The 19893-nt window shown below is 37.7% G+C and overlaps 2 pseudogenes; both read left to right on the plus strand.

The window, feature by feature from the left end:
* LOC148006397 (polyubiquitin-B-like) overlaps nt 1-19893 on the plus strand; it is a 674037-nt pseudogene that overhangs the window by 199445 nt on the left and 454699 nt on the right.
* Nucleotides 12843-13672, plus strand: LOC147995352 (ubiquitin-conjugating enzyme E2 variant 1 pseudogene; annotated as a pseudogene).

Raw genomic sequence — 19893 nt, forward strand, 5'->3', positions numbered from 1 at the left:
AGATCGTGGAAAAGGCGGCACAGATCTTCCTGGTTGCTGCCCCCACAGAGAGCTCATAAGCAACACCCCACGAGCAAACTTGAGCCTCGGGACCACAGGTAAGACAAACCTTCCTGCTCCAAGCGACCTGTCTGGTGAACTCATGACACAGGCCCACAGGAACTGCTGAAGACCTGTAGATAGGAAAAACTACACGCCCAAAAGCAGAACACTCTGTTCCCATAACTGGCTGAAAGAAAACAGGAAAAGAGGTCTACAGCACTCCTGAAACACAGGCTTATAGGACAGTCTAGCCACTGTCAGAAATAGCAGAACAAAGTAACACTAGAGACAATCTGATGGCGAGAGGCAAGCGCAGGAACCCAAGCAACAGAAACCAAGACTACATGGCATCAACGGAGCCCAATTCTCCCACCAAAGCGAACACGGAATATCCAAACACACCAGAAAAGCAAGATCTAGTTTCAAAATCATATTTGATCATGATGCTGGAGGACTTCAAGAAAGACATGAAGAACTCCCTTAGAGAAACACAAGAAAACATAAATAAACAAGTAGAAGCCTACAGAGAGGAATCACAGAAGTCCCTGAAAGAATTCCAGGAAAACACAATCCAACAGTTGAAGGAATTAAAAATGGAAATAGAAGCAATCGAGAAAGAACACATGGAAACAACCCTGGATATAGGAAACCAAAAGAAGAGACAAGGAGCCGTAGATACAAGCTTCACCAACAGAATACAAGAGAGAGAAGAGAGAATCTCAGGAGCAGAAGATTCCGTAGAAATCATTGACTCAACTCTCCAAGATGATGTAAAGCGGAAAAAGCTACTGGTCCAAAACATACAGGAAATCCAGGACTCAATGAGAAGATCAAACCTAAGGATAATACGTGTAGAAGAGAGTGAAGACTCCCAGCTCAAAGGGCCAGTAAATATCTTCAACAAAATCATAGAAGAAAACTTACCTAACCTAAAGAAAGAGATACCCATAAGCATACAAGAAGTCTACAGAACTCCAAATAGATTGGACCAGAAAAGAAATTCCTCCCGTCACATAATAGACAAAACACCAAATGCACAAAATAAAAAAAGAATATTAAAAGCAGTAAGGGAAAAATGTCAAGTAACATGTAAAGGCAGACCTGTCAGAATCACACCAGAATTTTCGACAGAGAATATGAAAGCCAGAAGATCCTGGACAGATGTCATACTGACCCTAAGAGAACACAAATGCCAGCCCAGGTTACTGTATCCTGCAAAACTTTCAATTAACATAGATGGAGAAACCAAGATATTCCATGGCAAAACCAAATTTACACAATATCTTTCTACAAATCCAGCGCTACAAAGGATAATAAATGGTAAAGCCCAACATAAGGAGGCAAGCTACACCCTAGAAGAAGCAAGAAACTAATCGTCTTGGCAACAAAACAAGGAGAAAAAAAGCAAACAAACATAACCTCATATCCAAATATGAATATAACAGGAAGCAATAATCACTATTGCTTAATATCTCTCTCCATCAATGCCCTCAACTCCCCAATAAAAAGACATAGATTAACAAACTGGATACTCAACAAGGACCCTGCATTGTGCTGCCTACAGGAAACACACCTCAGAGACAAAGACAGACACTACCTCAGAGTGAAAGGCTGGAAAACAACTTTCCAAGCAAATGGTCGGAAGAAGCAAGCTGGAGTAGCCATTCTAATATCAAATAAAATCAATTTTCAACTAACAGTCATCAATAAAGATAAGGAAGGACACTTCATATTCATCAAAGGAAAAATCCACCAAGATGAACTCTCAATCCTAAATATCTATGCCCCAAATACAAGGGCACCTACATATGTAAAAGAAACCTTACTAAAGCTCAAAACACACATGTCACCTCACAAAATAATAGGAGTAGATTTCAACACCCCGCTCTCATCAATGGACAGATCATGGAAACAGAAATTAAACAGAGACGTAGACAGACTAAGAGAAGTCATGAACCAAATGGACTTAAAAGATATTTATAGAACATTCTATCCTAAAGCAAAAGGATATACATACTTTTCAGCTCCTCATGGTACTTTCTCCAAAATTGACCTTATAATTGGTCAAAGAACGGGCCTCAACAGGTACAGAAAGATAGAAATAATCCCATGTGTGCTATCAGAACACCACAGGCTAAAGCTCGTCTTCAATAACAATAAGGGAAGAACGCCCACAATAAGGGAAGAACAATGCTCTACTCAACGATAACCTGGTCAAGGAAGAAATAAAGACAGAAATTGAAGACTTCTTGGAATTTAATGAAAATGAAGGTACAACATACCCAAACTTATGGGACACAATGAAAACTGTGCTAAGAGGAAAACTCATAGCTCTGAGTGCCTGCAGAAAGAAACAGGAAAGAGCATATGTCACCATCTTGACAGCACACCTAAAAGCTCTAGAACAAAAAGAAGCAAATACATCAGGGGGAGTAGAAGGCAGGAAATAATCAAACTCTAAGCTGAAATCAACCAAGTAGAAACAAAAAGGACCAGAGAAAGAATCAACAGAACCAAAAGTTGGTTCTTTGAGAAAATCAACAAGATAGATAAACCCTTAGCCAGACTAACGAGAGGACACAGAGAGTATGTCCAAATTAACAAAATCCGAAAGGAAAAGGGAGACATAACTACAGAATCAGAGGAAATTCAAAAAATCATCAGATCTTACTATAAAAGCCTATATTCAACAAAACTTGAAAATCTGCAGGAAATGGACAATTTCCTAGACAGATACCAGGTACCGAAGTGAAATCAGGAACAGATAAACCAGTTAAAAATCCCCATAACTCCTAAGGAAATAGAAGCAGTCATTAAAGATCTCCCAACCAAAAAGTGCCCGGGTCCAGACCAAAAAGAGCCCAGGTCCAGATAGAGTGCAGAATTCTATCAGACCTTCATAGAAGACCTCATACAAATACTATCCAAACTATTCCACAAAATTGAAAAAGATGAAGCACTACTGAATTCCTTCTATGAAGCCACAATTACTCTTATACCTAAACCACACAAAGACCCAACAAAGAAAGAGAACTTCAGACCAATTTCCCTTATGAATATCGACGCAAAAATACTCAATAAAATTCTGGCAAACCGAATCCAAGAGCACATCAAAACAATCATCCACCATGATCAAGTAGGCTTCATCCCAGGCATGCAGGGATGTTTAATATACGAAAACCATTAACGTGATCCATTATATAAACAAACTGAAAGAACAAAACCACATGATCATTTCATTAGATGCTGAGAAAGCATTTGACAAAATTCAACACCCCGTCGTGATAAAAGTCCTGGAAAGAATAGGAATTCAAGGCCCATACCTAAACATAGTAAAAGCCATATACAGCAAACCAGTTGCTAACATTAAACAAAATGGAGAGAAACTTGAAGCAATCCCACTAAAATCAGGGACTAGACAAGGCTGCCCACTCTCTCCCTACTTATTCAATATAGTTCTTGAAGTTCTAGCCAGAGCAATCAGACAACAAAAGGAGATCAAGGGGATACAGATCGGAAAAGAAGAGGTCAAAATATCACTATTTGCAGATGACATGATAGTATATTTAAGTGATCCCAAAAGTTCCACCAGAGAACTACTAAAGCTGATAAACAACTTCAGCAAAGTGGCTGGGTATAAAATTATCTAAAATAAATCAGCAGCCTTCCTCTACACAAAAGAGAAACAAACTGAGAAAGAAATTAGGGAAACGACACCCTTCATAATAGACCCAAATAATGTAAAGTACCTCGGTGTGACTTTAACCAAGCAAGTAAAAGATCTGTACAATAAGAATTTCAAGACTCTGAAGAAAGAAATTGAAGAAGACCTCAGAAGATGGAAAGACCTCCCATGCTCATGGATTGGCAGGATTAATATAGTAAAAATGGACATTTTTCCAAAAGCGATCTACAGATTCAATGCAATTCCCATCAAAATACCAATCCATTTCTTCAAAGAGTTAGACAGAACAATTTGCAAATTCATCTGGAATAACAAATAAGCCAGGATAGCTAAAACTATCCTCAACAATAAAAGGACTTCAGGGGGAATCACTATCCCTGAACTCAAGCAGTATTACAGAGCAATAGTGATAAAAACTGCATGGTATTGGTACAAAGACAGACAGATAGACCAATGGAACAGAATTGAAGACCCAGAAATTAACCCACACACCTATGGGCACTAGATTTTTGACAAAGGAGCCAAAACCATCCAAGGAAAAAAGATAGCATTTTCAGCAAATGGTGCTGGTTCAACTGGAGGTCAACATGTAGAAGAATGCATATCGATCCATGGCTATCACAAAATCTTAAGTCCAAGTGGATCAAGGACCTCCACATCAAACCAGATACACTCAAACTAATAGAAGAATAACTAGGGCAGAATCTCAAACACATGGGCAATGAAAAAAAATTTCCTGAACAAAACACCAATGGCTTATGCTCTAAGATCAAGAATTGACAAAGGGAATCTCATAAAACTCCAAAGTTTCTGTCAGGCAAAGGACACTGTTGTTAGGACAAAACAACAACCAACAGATTGGGAAAAGATCTTTACTAATCCTACAACTGATAGAGGGCTTATATCCAAAATATACAAAGAACTCAAGAAGTTAGACTGCAGGGAAACAAATAACCCTATTAAAAGAAGGGGTTCAAGTGTGGGGATTTAGCTCAGTGGTAGAGCGCTTGCCTAGTAAGTGCAAGACCCTGGATTCGGTCCTCAGCTCCGAAAAAAAGAAAAAAAGAAAAAATGGGGTTCAGAGCTAAACAAAGAATTCACAGCTGAGGAATGCCAAATGGCTGAGAAACACCTAAAGAAATGTTCAACATCATTAGTCATAAGGGAAATGCAAATCAAAACAACCCTGAGATTTCACCTCACACCAGTCAGAATGCCTAAGATCAAAAACTCAGGTGAGAGGAAATGCTGGCTAAGATATGGAGAAAGAGGAGCACCCCTCCATTCTTGGTGGGATTGCAGACTGGTACAACCATTCTGGAAATCAGTCTGAAGGTTTCTCAGAAAATTGGACATTGAACTACCTGAGGACCCAGGTATAACTCTCTTGGGCATATACCCAAAAGATGCCCCAACGTATAACAAAGACACATGCTCCACTATGTTCATAGCAGCCTTATTTATAATAACCATAAGCTGGAAAGAACCCAGATGCCCTTCAACAGAGGAATGGATACAGAAAATGTGATACATCTACACAATGGAATATTACTCAGCTATCAAAAAAATGACTTTATGAAATTCATAGGAAAATGGATGGAACTGGAGAATATCATCATGAGTGAGGTAACCCAATCACAGCAAAAGACACATGGTATGCAATCATTGGTAAGTGGATATTAGCCCAAATGTTTGAATTACCCTAGATGCGCAGAACACATGAAACTCAAGAAGGATGACCTAAATGCGAATGCTTCACTTCTTCCTTAAAAGGGGAACAAGGATACCCTTGGCAGGGAATAGGGAGGCAAAGATTAGAACAGAGGCAGAAGGAACACCAAATTCAGAGCCTGCTCCATATGTGGCCCATACATATACAGTCTCCCAATTAGATAAGATGGATGATGAAAAGAAGTGGAGGCCAACAGGAACCGGATGTAGATCTCTCCTGAGAGACACAGCCAGAATACAGCAAATACATAGGCGAATGCCAGCAGCAAACCACTGAACTGAGAACAGGACCCCTGTTGAAGGAATCAGAAAAAGGACTGGAAGAGCTTGAAGGGGCTCGAGACCCCATATGTACAACAATGCCAACAAACCAGAGCTTCCAGAGACTAAGCCATTACCCAAAGACTATACATGAATTGACCCTGGGCTCCAACCTCATAGGTAGCAATGAATAGCCTAATAAGAGCACCAGTGGCAGGGGAAGCCCTTAGTGCTGCCAAGACTGAAACCCCAGTGAACTTGATTGTTGGGGAGAGGCTGGTAATGGGGAGAGGATGGGGAGGGGAAGCCCATAGAGAAGGGGAGGGGAGGAGTTAGGGGGATTTGGACCCAGAAACCAGGAAGGGGAGTAACAATCGAAATGTAAATAAGAAGTACTCAAGTTAATAAAGATTAAAAAAAGAAGAGCAGTATATGTTATCATAAAGCTAGGTTCTTCTATTTAAAGATTCTATCACATAAAGAGGAAACATATATTCAGACATACCCATGCCATACTTTACAGAGAAGATAAAAACAAGGGCAAGAAATAGATGTATGTAAACTTATCTGCAGGTCCAATATAGTTTTTAATATCAAATATAATCTAGAAATGGACTAAAGATAGTTTTTACCTTAGGGCCAAGGAATATTTGATAGGACCAAATTGGGATTATCTAAGGATCCAGCTTGCCACTATCATTGGACGTGAGGACAAAGGACCATGTTTCTTTCTAACATCCTACCTGTATAATTATGACAAATTACAGATGAAATATCTTTTTTCCTTTGCCTGTTCTTATGCCAAAATATCTGAAAAAGACTACTTAACAAATAAATGGCTTATTTGAGATTAGAGTTCATGATACAGTGCACAGGAGAAGTAATAATACACAGCTAGTAACCCATCCTCTATTGTCAGCAAGCAGAAAGAGGTGAATGCTGATGTTGCCTATACATAGGTGGAGTCTTTCCCCATTATTCAATTAAATTCAGAACCCACATTACAGATATTTCCTGAAGTTTGTCTCCTAGGTGATTTTAGATCCTTTCAAGTTGACAACAAAATTAATCACCGTGATGTGTATAAATAGCCATGAAAAGAATAAAATAAGAATTTGTGCTTCCAGTATAAAGACCATGCTGCAGATAGACATGTTTTTTAAATTAAACTCTTTTCTAAAACCAAAAAAGGCATGAAAGGTCAAACCTTTTATGCCTTCCAACTTTTCTAAAACATACAAGATTAAACAATCATATTTTTAAGTAAATTTTTATGGCAATACAATGATACTTTCTCTATGTTACTTGATAATCCCTAATTTTTTTTATTTTTGTGAGTGTAGTCTTTTTATTATCCACTGTTATTTGTAGAAATTTAGTGTTTACTTAGTGTGCATTCCTTTAGGTATAGGTGACTGTAGAAACTAGAGGTTGCCATCCAAAGTCTTCTTCATTTCTTTCCTACCTTATGTGTTATTTATCTATTTAAAGTTTTACTTCTTTAATTAAAAAATAAAATTACAGAAAATACATTTTGGCTATATTTTTTCTTCTCATTGAAATCTACACAAATACTCCAAACCTATCTACAAATCCGTGCTTATGCTTTTTCTAGAACTCTATCTTTCCCTTTCTTTTTTTTTTTTTTTTTTTTTTGGTTCTTTTTTTTTCGGAGCTGGGGACCGAACCCAGGGCCTTGCGCTTCCTAGGTAAGCGCTCTACCACTGAGCTAAATCCCCAGCCCCTATCTTTCCCTTTCTTAAGAATATAAAGCCTACCCAAAAATCAACTAAAAAAAACACAAAAGTAATAAGACAAAATAATACCCAAACAAAAAAAATGAGACAAGGTATACACAGAGACACACAAAGAATTGTAGAGTCAATAATGTGCTGCCCAACACTCCAGGGCATGTTTTTTTTTCCCCTTTCTAGTGAGTGAAATTGGTATACCATGATACTGCTTTGGAGAAAATCAGTTTTTGCTTTGTCAGCAAGTTTCAATCACCAACGCCTTCTTGCTGGGGATGAGACTTTGTATATATGTTTCCTTCTCAGTGCTAGCTTTTTAATCTGGTTTGAGCTTGCACAGAACTTGTGCAAGCTGTCAGACTTCCTATGACTTCATATGTGTATCTGTATGATTGTGTTTTGAAAATATGGTTTCTTTGAAGTCATCACCTACCTCTGACTCTTTCATTCTTTCTGCCTCCTCTTCCATACAGATGCCTGACATTTTAGGTAAGGGGTATGATAAAAAAAAATCTCACTTATGATAGTGAGTTCAAAATTCCATCACTATCCAAACTCTATATTAGTTCCCTTCAACTGAAAGAAAGCTTCTCTTACGGAGGCTGAACATGGCACTGATCTACACGTATAACAACAGTACATTAGCAGGAGCCATTCACATTATTGCTATGTTCCTTTAGAATAATAAAATTATTGCTTTTCTCTAAATGTATGTGAAAATACACACACAAACACACACATGTATATACATATAGATATATATACATATTTATACATGTACATATATATACATATATACATATATATATATTCTCAGGTTTGTGGCTACTTTATCAGTGTCAGATATGAATTCTGTCTCACAGAGTGTGGCTCAAATACAATGTAAAAGAAAAGAGGTTGTTTATTCACACATTTATACCAATATTAAGTGAGTACATTTTTTAACTAATTGACTGTTATAGATTATAGGATTATATCTAAATATTTTTTCCCTTCCAGCATCATAAGCACTAGTCAATAGGAATGAAACATTTATCTGGGCTTTAGCTACTTCTCCATGTTTGACATTGTATGTTATCCTCAGCACTAAACATTTATTATCATGTTATAGAGGGTAAATAATACCCAGAAGAATGGCCTGTGATGGGAGGGGTGATCTATGATATTGTCTTTCATCAATGATTTAAGAATATGCAAGGCATTCCTGGCCGAATGTTTTACATGGTGACATATGATATCTATTTAGAACTTCATCTTTGATGACTCTATCTATCTTCCTTTCATATAATGTGTGTGTGTTTGCATGTGTGTGTGTGTGTGTGTGTGTGTGAGAGAGAGAGAGAGAGAGAGAGAGGAAGAAGAGGAGGATGGAAGGAGGGAGGTGGAGGAAGAATGAAGAAGGAGGAGGAAGAGGAAGAAGAGGAAAAGTCATGTGGAGTTCAATAGAATATGTATTCTATTAGGTTTTAGATAAGCAACAATAACAATTGCTATCATGTATGGTTATTAGTTTGACATAGTTCCCACTAAGACTATTGCATGATCAATTTAATTTTATCCTCACAGTGAACAGAGGAGGAATGTTACATCTCTAAAAATATGTAGATTTTCACAGTGTTATATCTTTCAGACATCCACAGATGAAACACAGGTCTGTCAGAAACCAACTATGTTGATCAGCATGATACCTTGCAGCATTAGCTAGCATATGCGTTGCTCAGTTTGAGTCTTGTCCTTTTAGATATCTATTCCATTTCTTTCTATACTGAAATGGCCAGTGAATGCAGCAATATTTCAAATCACTGCTTCAGTTAGATCAGGTATCTGGAGTTAGTCAGATGGATCAAGAGAAAAGAGACAACATTGATTGCTGACACTGCAGTGCATCGGGAGGAAAGCAAAATGCTCAGTCTGGCAGAGAAGAGCAGTCATTTCAACTACTTGTACCCAGAGTGTTGAACTAGCAAAATATCTGACTTTTTAGTTTATTTTTTCACAGGACACCTTTGTAAACATGTCAGTTAGAGAAATGCTTGTTGGCTGCTTAAGCCTTAGCTGTGTAGATACAGTATGTCTAAACTTTTATTTCTGCTTGAACTTACTATTTCCAGAAGCCCAAATCATATCATGATACAAAAAAGGAAATGAATTCACAACTTGAAGTAACATTTCAAATCAGTTGGAAACATTCTAAATTATGATTATCAAAACACATTGATTTCTGTTTAGGAGGAGACATTTGAAATTATGAAAAGTAAATAGCAATGGCCACATTCTAAAAGCTCTTAGATGACATGGGGCAGGTTTTATTATCAGACCATAGAAATTCCGAATCCTGACTGTAAATATAATTTACCAAATTTACAGAGAGTGAAAACAGCAGTCTTCAGAATTACTCAGAAGTGACGATAAGAGATAACCTAGTGTGGGAAAGAACTTGCTGCAGAAAGAAGAGAATTCAAATTTCTGTGCCCGCACTTTAAAACAGTCATGGTTGTATACAGCTATACCCCAGTGCTATGATGACAGAGAAAGAATTTCTGGAGCTTGTGCACAGCAAGATAGCATCAGTATTAGTGAAAGGCTTTGAATTGAAAAATTGTGTAGAAAAACATAAAAGAGGATACTATTTACTTTCTCTGTCTTCCTCTTGAACACATAGGCATGAAGACACAGACAGAGAGACAGACAGACAGACAGACAGACAGACACACACACACACACACACACACACACACACACGCACACCATATAACACACACTAATTCTTGGTGGTCATGTACTGAGGAATATTAAATTAATAATTTATAACCTTGAACTCATGAAAATGTCCACTTGACCGTTATAATTGCCATTGATCATGAATACTATTTTGTGAACCATGGATCTACATATGTAAAATAAATCAGTTGTCAGAATAAAGTAAGGGCATGACATATTAATATTAGAAAATTTAAAAAACATTAGTTTAATATTTTTGGTGTGTGTGTGTATGTGTGTGTGTGTGTGTGTGTGTGTGTGTGCTGCATGTGTGTGTGTTCACGTAGGTCTTCTGATTCCACAGCATGTGTATAGGCCAGATGGCCAATTTCTGTAATGGGTCATTATCTATGGATTCCTATAATTAAAGTGAGGGTGTTAAGCTTGTTCTGCAAGTCCTTTTTCCCTCTTGCTGTCCAAACATAATTGTCAAAATTTAAATGAATTTCTTATAAGCAATTGATGAAGGTTATTTACTCATCATGAAGTTAGAAGTTCATATTGAAGCTCAGCAAGTCTCTGGAGTGACAATTCCATTTTATGTCAGCATAGGAGACTTGGATATCATTTGATAAGGGCTTATGACTAGTTACATTAATATTCATAAAATGACCAAATTGTATGATCCTTGAAGAAGATACCATTAAATTGGAAGACAAAGAACAAGAGCCAAATAAGTCCAGCAGCTACTGAGATGCAGTCACTGACTGAGCTGAGTCTGAGCAAACATCAAAGAAACAGTGAGCTGTACTGTAGCCTAAGTAACGATACAAGCAAAAGCACTAAAATTCCTTGAATGAGGCATATAGGTATGGGAAAAGCTCTTCAACCTGGGACTTCACTTGACTTAGGCTGCATAAAAATCTACCTTCCAGAAATATACCTAACAATGAAGTTGCTCACCTCATCTCACCTGCATGAAGCTGTATACATACCAAACAATGGACTAAGACTCCCTGCACATAACATTGTTTATAAACTTCTCTTTCATGATCAACTTCCATTCAAAAGTATTCAAGACCATATCCACATACTGGAGGGAGAAATCTGTTTCAACTGGCCTGAGACAGTTTAGAGTATATACTCAGTAAGTCGTATTGAATCCTCTGGGAAAACTTTCAAGGGAAACATCCTTAATGTCATATACCTAGTGATAATTGAATATGCATTTGATTAAATCAAATGCATCATGGAAACTGATGTTCACAGTAAATTAAGGATTGCCTAATCAAAAAAGTCAATCAAAACAGAAATATCCACACTGAACTCTGCATAAACAATTCCTCCTTCTTGAGAGGTCCACAAATTAAAGCTACACTGAATACCAGTGTTTCTCACTTTGCTTTTGAATAAAGTTTCTTTGTCACCTTGCCCTCTGTGACTTCTTGTAATAAGATGAAAACATCCTGGAAACACCTCACCTAGACAGTAACCTCAGATAAAACTGATAAGCATCTTCTTCAAATAATGACACGAATTATGGAAGCTCTAAAAGAACTCTCCTGTTACTTTCTTGTAAGAACTTCTAAGAATGACACAAGCCATGTCTAATCTCATGCCTATTCAATGAAATCAGAAGTTATAAAAAAATTCATCCTATTGTTGTTTTTTGTACCAATTTCAACTTTAAGATATTAAGTACAATCACATTGGAATTCCTGTTTTCTCAGAAGTTTTGATAATGTCACCTACAATTAAGCAAGAGGAGAATCCTTAATGAATTTCTCTAAAATACATTTGCATGATAGATAAAAATATTAACTCTAGGATGAGAATATTAGAAAAATGCTTGTTTCTGTGTTACTGCATTGAAAATGTAATTTATACCCCTTTGTCATTTTCAAAATGCAGATGTTCATAGTATACATATTAGATTATGTGGACTATTAATAATAATAAATGTTTCTAACAATAATTGAAGAACAGAGCCAGTACTTTGAGACAATAATGCTTCTGTCACCTTTAATGTATATAGTTTTTGCTATAGGTACACAATGATTTCTACATATGAAAGTCTAAATGCTCTACAGCTCATGCTTTCTGGTTTCAAGAAGTGAAAACTTCAGTAATAGCTTTTAACTTCAAAATCAAAATGAAAACAAAATGCATGAACAGAAAGAACAGAAGGAAAATAAAAGAAGGGAAGGAAGAAGGCATGGAAGGAAGGAAAGAAGGAAGGAAGGAAGGGAACAGGAAGAAACAGGAAGAGATTTGGTAAGTTGCTCATTTGACAGGCTACATGCCAGTATGGAAGACACCTTGGATGAGTTCCAAAACTGTACAAGATCAGGCATGGTAGTTCGTATCTATAATTTATTGGTGAATATCAGACATTCAAAGTCATCACTGGATATATAGTGAGCTTCAGGCAAGTCTGGGGTTTATGAGGCCCTGTGGAAAAAAGAGAGAAAGAGAGAGGGAAGGAGCTAGGGACCTAGGGGTAGAGGAAGAAAGGAAGGACTGACTTCGAGCGATAGCGACGCAAGATGGCAGCCACCACAGGCTTGGGAGAAAAAGTCCTTTGAGATTTCCGACTGTTGGAAGAGCTGGAAGAAGGCCAGAAAGGAGTAGGCGACAGCACAGTTAGCTAGGGTCTTGAGGACGATGAGGACATGACACTCACAAGATGGACCGGCATGATAATTGGGCCTCCACGAACAATTTATGAAAGCCGAATATGCAGCCTTAAGATAGAGTGTGGGCCACTCTAGTATCCAGAAGCATCCCAGTCTGTGAGATTTGTAACAAGAGTCAATATGAACGGCATGAGCAGTTCCAATGGAGTGGTGGATCCACGAGCCATGGCAGTGCTGGCAAAGTGACAGAATTCCCACAGCATCAAAGTCATCCTGCAGGAACTGAGGCGCTTGATGATGTCAAAAGAGAACATGAAGCTGCCACAGCCACCTGAAGGACAGTGTTACAGCCATTAGTCATCAAGGCCCCGGCCTCCCTTCCCCATCCAACCCAAGTCTTCATTTTCAACAGTAGTGAATTTTCTAGATCCATCTGTAGACCTCAAAGTACTCGAGAGGAAGCTCCACTCAGAGTTCATCCTGAGACACTGCTCTGATACTAACTTCTTGTCCATTTGAAATACCTAAGTTGTGCTGTGTAACATCATCTGTCGAGTATAACCGCTGTCTGCCTGGTTGAACTTCTGGGATCAATAAGGTGTGTTGAAATCGGTTTCCTTTGGGAGCGGTGGGCATAGCTAACGCAACTGTGGACAGACACGTCTCACACAATCACCTGCTGCTGGCACTTGGCCTGGGTATGCCTTTGCCTGCCCCGCCCTCTGCCACAGCTGTGTGGTGGCCCATAGAATAGATGGGGAGGTTTCAGGTAGCAGCCGTGGGACTGACCACCACTAGGCTTGGGGTGCTCTGGCTTTCTTAAGTCTTAAGTGATTGCCCCATCCAAGCCATGGTCCCCACTCCTCCACTTCCACCCTTGGTCAAAGCTTAAATTGTAACCTCCCCTCCCCTGAAATTGGCCGCGGGTGAGGAATTCAGAGCTTCCAGTCTCCCCACCTTTAACAAGGGGTGCTGCTTTCCCCTCCTCAAGTCCCTTGTTGCCCATTACCACCCAACACTTGCTGTGGCCAGAAGCCATCAGATGAGGTTGAAAAAGCCTGGCCTCCCTCCCTTAGCTCTGGACCACACTTGTTCACCTGCCACCAGCCTGGGAAGGGAGCGCTGGGCCCGTGGCCCTGCCACCACCATCAGCTCTTGAGCTTTGAGCTCAGGTCTAGAGGTGAACAGAGCAGTCACAGGGTGACTCAGACGGGCCACCGCTCAGGGTCCTTGGATATATGCCTAGAGAAAGGCCATGTGGAGAGTCCTCGGTGCACATGGTTCTGAGTTGGTTCCTTTTCCCATAATTGCTTTGTTTTTACACGTTGAAGAGGTTTGAACAGGGCTCTCAGTCACCCTGACCACCCATCGGGTCTGGAGTGGAGTCTGACAGCTGGAGCATGAGGCCCTGACTCTGGCAACTCAGGTTTCAGTGTTGCTCCTCAGACCCTGGGCAGGGACCCAGAGGAGCTCTGTGTCACCATGTTCACAGATTGTTTGCAGATAGGTGGGCCTGGCTCCTGGCTACTGGCTCATTGACAAGTTCCCCACTCTGTTCAGGACCACTAAATGTTGAAATGTGGATGCATACTGAAATAAAGGCAATTCGAGGTGTTGCAAAGGGGAAAAAAAAAAGACTGAGGAAATGAAACACTGATGATTCTTTCTTAGTCCATTGAAGCCTCATTAAGTTTCAAATTTTTCAAACTAGCCATATGTACAGCAAAATTCAAAAAGACAATGATAATAACCACATGGCAGTCACTTGGGGAGGGAATTTGCTCACAGTGGTAGAATGTAAATGAGCCGAGTTGATAGTATAAGAATAAGGCAAATCCTCAACTGATTGATTTGAAGTATCTTTTCCCACATATGAGCTTACTTTAATGAGAGGAATTGTGGACATGTCAACCTTTAATGAAGTACAATTTTTTAAGCCTTCTCTATTCCTATTTTCAGTCATGGTGACTTCATGCAGGATTTTCTGATAGTATATATCAGTATGATATCATCTTACTAAAATCAATAGGAAATACAGTCCAAATTTTTGAATCCCAATTAATTAAAGATGAATATTTACACAAAATTATTTGTATCAAATTCGACGAAGTTGTTTTCATGAATAAGAAAGGCACACAGAGCTAAACCCTTAACAAAAATTAAAATCAGGACCTATAGAAAAGGCTCATGGGTTTTCCTTGGTCTCTAGTAGAGAACCTAAGTTCAGCGTCCAGTATCTATACTTGGTGGGTCATTACTACTTGTCAATCAAGCTCTGGAAATTGGGTACCCTCTCCTACATTTTGCAAGTACCTGTACTCATTTGTGCCCACATGTACAGATGCATGAAACAAATATTTAAAACTGCTTTTAAATATATAAAACTAAAAAAAGTCAAAAAGAAAATGAAGGACAAAGAACAGTGATTTGAATGTAAGTCATGTTAATACTGTACATATCTATAAAAATAGTCATTTAACATAACCTTGAAACAGCATAATTCAGATAGTTAAAATGCAGTCCCACACTCCTACCCAGTATTTAATATCAAATTACTCTCTATAGTTATTCAAATCAATATTCAATTCAATAATTTCTACAGGTGCATTTAATAGTCTTTGTTCATTATACTAATCAAAATCTATGTTGTAGTTATTTGAAGAGAAAGAATTTTATGAATCACGTGATATCAACTGAATAAATATGAAAATTATGTATGCAAACTTTACAAAAGTTAGTTTCAACACAAAAGTATAAATTTACAATTTAATAAACAAGGAACTAATTGATCAACCAAATGTTAACAACTAAAATTCATCTATATATGCAATAGAAAATAATATTTGAGATATAAAATTAAGACTTTCGTTAGTTAAATAATGCATAAGTTATTTTACTTAAAAAGAAAATCTTATGATCGTATTAATACAGCTAGAAAACATTAAGAAAAAGCTTAATACTCTTAAAAATGGGATACATATGCACACAAATTTAGAAAAGTTTGATACATATACATTATATTATAATGTCATTTCAAAAGTTAGAACTATCATTTTGTTTGTTATGAATGAGAGGAAGATGTTTCAGACCGCAAACAGAAATAAAATTTTCTGGAAGTTTACATAAATAAAAGGCATTTACATAAATAAAAAATTTTAATAACATCTCCATCATAATTAGATGAGTATGTTCCTGCCTTCTTGCAATGAACATTGAATTGATCTCTATTGTATCAAGAAAATTGTGATAGCTGTTAGGTACAGAGAATGAAAAGCTGTCCTCTGGACAGCTCATGGTTATCACGCTCATGAACCCACAGCACCTGTGTTAACACAATACTTTCACATGATCAAGCCAGCTAGAGTCAGGGCTTCGATGGGGTGACCAACCCTTGCCAATGCCATATTGTGGGGCTTTTGACATTTGATGGCTACTGGTGAATGAAGAATCATTCCTTTTTGGGGGGGGGGGGTATTGCCTTGGTAATTTGCTTGTGCTTCAATAGATTCCCTTCACGAGTGACACTAGATTCTGATTCTTTGATGAGATCTAAAAAGTAAACAGATGAATACATGGGGTCAGGAGATATATTATAGGAAATCTGGTGAGATTTGGTAAAGAGAATGTAGAGTGCATACAAGTATATTTCTTTATATAAAAAATAAAGAAAAATATGAAAGGACAAATGTTTACTTAATTAACAGAAGATAGAATATCTCTATAGAGAAATTCTAAATAGCTTATAAACATAAAGCTAGAAATAATAGATGAGTTTAAAAGAGGTACAAATTTTCTTCAGTGTTTAAGAGATCATCGTAAGAGATCATGGGAGAGAATGTAATGTATTATAATATACTTTCAAATGTAAAAGATTATAACTTTAGCTTAGTAATAAATACAAGGTTTTTCACAGACTGAGATTATGTACAATCAGTTTGAGCTAATTCCTCCCTGTTAAATTATAAGCATTTCTAAATTCCTCAGAAAAACAGCCTTAGAATAACTACTTTTAGTCCCCCAAAGTTCAGGGAATTGGGGCAAAAACTCTTCAATGGTTTCTTCAAGCTGTACATAATTATTTTTATATTTACTACTAAACTAAAATTATGATCTTTTACATTGGCACAGAATTTATTTGATACAAATTTAGATTTTTTAGATTTTCTTTAATATAAATTTCTCATTGATTTAAAATTAATATTGTTATTCTGATGTACAAGTATTGTGCCTATACAACACATTTCAGCATAGATGGCTTATACCCAGTCCTTTTCGGCTATTAAAAAATGAAGCTGAGATGATTAAGCTCATGAGTTTAAGGCCAAATAGCAAATTCATGTCTCTAAGTTTATTGTTAGAATGCTTTCAAGATAATTTATTAAGATAATGAATGGACAACAGTCCAGATTGCTTATATAGTTAGATGGTTTCTAAAAAACACCGGAAGTCCACAAAATATGACATTTAATGTTAACTTTTACTGAGACATGTCTGCTCCCACCAGCTCCCCCTTGGTATATTCAAAGAAGAAATTGAAAATCTCCACCTCCATGTGAGGTGATTTATTGTGGCTGACAGGCACTATGCAAAAATTGCTCCAATTCTTCTACAGACTAATTACTGTCCAGAAAAGGAAACATTGCAGAATAAGTTGGCTGAAGATTTCTGCCAAGCCAGAATGATTAGCCCTTCAAAATTCAGTGTTTCAAAAGTCTGTCTGATGATCCTAGGCCAGAAGCCTGAAGACTTGCTCTCACGTGTTGCTCACAGGGGACTGTGCAAACAGAAAATTGTCTCTATAATCTGTCTCAGTTCTAGAAGCCATGCTAGGCTTCCTATATTTACAGATATATGGCTCATTCTCAGATTACTGGCAGGGTTGAAAACTTAGTATAATCTTATAACCCACTCAGACTATTTAACTTTGAGAATACGTATTTAATTAGTTAGTTATCAGATAATACATGAGCTAGCCAGGATATAACAGATTTTAAGCCTTTTAAAAGCTAAAATATATAACTAAATGTTCTGTTTAACTGATAAAAGTTGGGCTGGGTGTTAGGTACATCTTATACTTTTAAATTACAGAATGATAATAGTTGTGCTCAACTTATATTTGAGAAAAAAGTTTCTGTTTTTTTTTAATTAAAAGGGTAAAAGAGTAGATTGATGTCGTTATTAAGGGAAGGGAGGTACAGGATAGAACCAGGCCTGTCATTGAATAAGAAGGAAGGATGGGTGGGAGAAAAGTTTTAGAGAGGCAGAGGAAGCCAGAGTGAGAATGTGAGAGCACAGAGAACATGGCAGTAGATTTTTAGATGCCTCTCTGTACATATTACAGGTTGTTATGACTATTCTCAAGGGATGGGTGTGTACAGGATTTTGTGCTGTCTAGATTGGCAAATTATATCTTATCAATTGGATCAGAAAATATTGTTTGATGTGTTCTTTCATAAGGCAACTTAATTGAGTTTAAGAGAGTGTATGGTGGCCAGATGCATGGGCCTACCAAAGAATTGGGATGTGTATGCCTGGTGTGATGGAAACCCAACCAAGAGGGCTGTGGATGAGGGAGGAGCAGCCTGACAGGGTGCCGTGTTGGGAAGAATAGTGTGTCAGAAAGCAGATGGGGCAGCATGGAGCCACTGAGATAAATTATTGCTATTTCCAATGGCACCAGAAATAATAAGGGACTGAGACAGCTAGGGTATACCTGGGAACCAGTTCTGTCGGGTTTTTTGTTTTGTTTTGTTGTTTTTATTTTTACTGCAGCACATATATTGTGTGTCGAGTGTCCTGAAGGGAAAACATGCTTAAGTCCTTGAATATGAAGTGATTTATTGCATCATAGCCACATATAACCATGATGGGATACTAAAGACAAAGATAGGAGAGTGAGGATTTTTAATTTCTAAGAAATTATAGGATTTTGGTGTTCCTCAATCATATGATTTTTTTGTGTAGGATATATACCTTGTGATCTAGACTAATAGATGAATCACAGAAAGAAAAAAGGTGGAGGCAGAGTTACCATTAAAGGTTTTTGGGGCCTGGGAATCAGATGAAAGGGACAGAGAAACTACAAGTCCACAGAATATGTTGCTTATCAATTATATTGAGAGGTTACAAAGGGGATGGCAGGTTTGAGGAAAGCAGCCAGTTAGACAGGACTGTGATCTAACACTTCCCTGCTTATGAAAGAAAATTCAAAAGTCACATCCAGCTGGAAAGTCTTATGAATACTATGAAGTACCTATTAATGTGGTGAGCCAGGACTGCCCAAGGCTGTCTGAAAGACCTGGACAAAAGAATAACTGGAACACTAGTTCTATGCCCTTACCCAGGATCACACTTGTCAAGGCCTGTCTGATGCTGAAGCCAATGTCTTAAAGGAGTCAAGGTTGAGGGAAGAGACTCTTCCCTTAGGTTGTGGATATCAGTTCTTAGGCAGCTGTAACTGTGGTATCCCATGTTCTTTTCGTCAGCATTGTCTGACGTAATCATTTGCTGACTTAGTTGTTCCCCATGTACAACCACCGGTACCCCCAGGACTGCAAATTATAAATATGATTCTACAATTTCTAATAAAGTGCAAATAAATTTCAAGCAATCTTCCCAAAAATGTTTACTAACAGCAATCACATTTTAAATCAGACAAACTAAAAATAAATTGAACACCATGTGCTCCAGCTGTATATCCTCGGGACATAACCCCAAGACACCAAATTACTACAGAGGTACTTGTACAGTTTCACCCATTGTTGCTTAGTTGCCAGCAGGGAGGAAATGCAATTCATATGAATCCTAATGGGGTGACTGCTCCGCTTTTCCTATCAGTTATTTTGCTATACTGCCACTATGCCATTCTCATCATGCAATCCTAGATAACACAGTGATCTATGAATCCAAGATATAATGTTTGACTATGTAATTGCAAATATTGGAAGAGAAATGCAGTCTTAAACACTGCTATTTATTTATTTAAATGTCCCTGTTTGTTTTATTCCAGAGACTGTGCTGCAAAAGGTATATACACACTTCTCCCTCATTTCCTCTGCTGAAGGCTATGTGGCTCAGTTTTAATTCT

Source organism: Rattus norvegicus, chromosome 3, assembly GCF_021556685.1.
Source record: "Rattus norvegicus strain SHRSP/BbbUtx chromosome 3, alternate assembly SHRSP_T2T, whole genome shotgun sequence".
NCBI classification, from domain to species: Eukaryota; Metazoa; Chordata; class Mammalia; order Rodentia; family Muridae; genus Rattus; species Rattus norvegicus.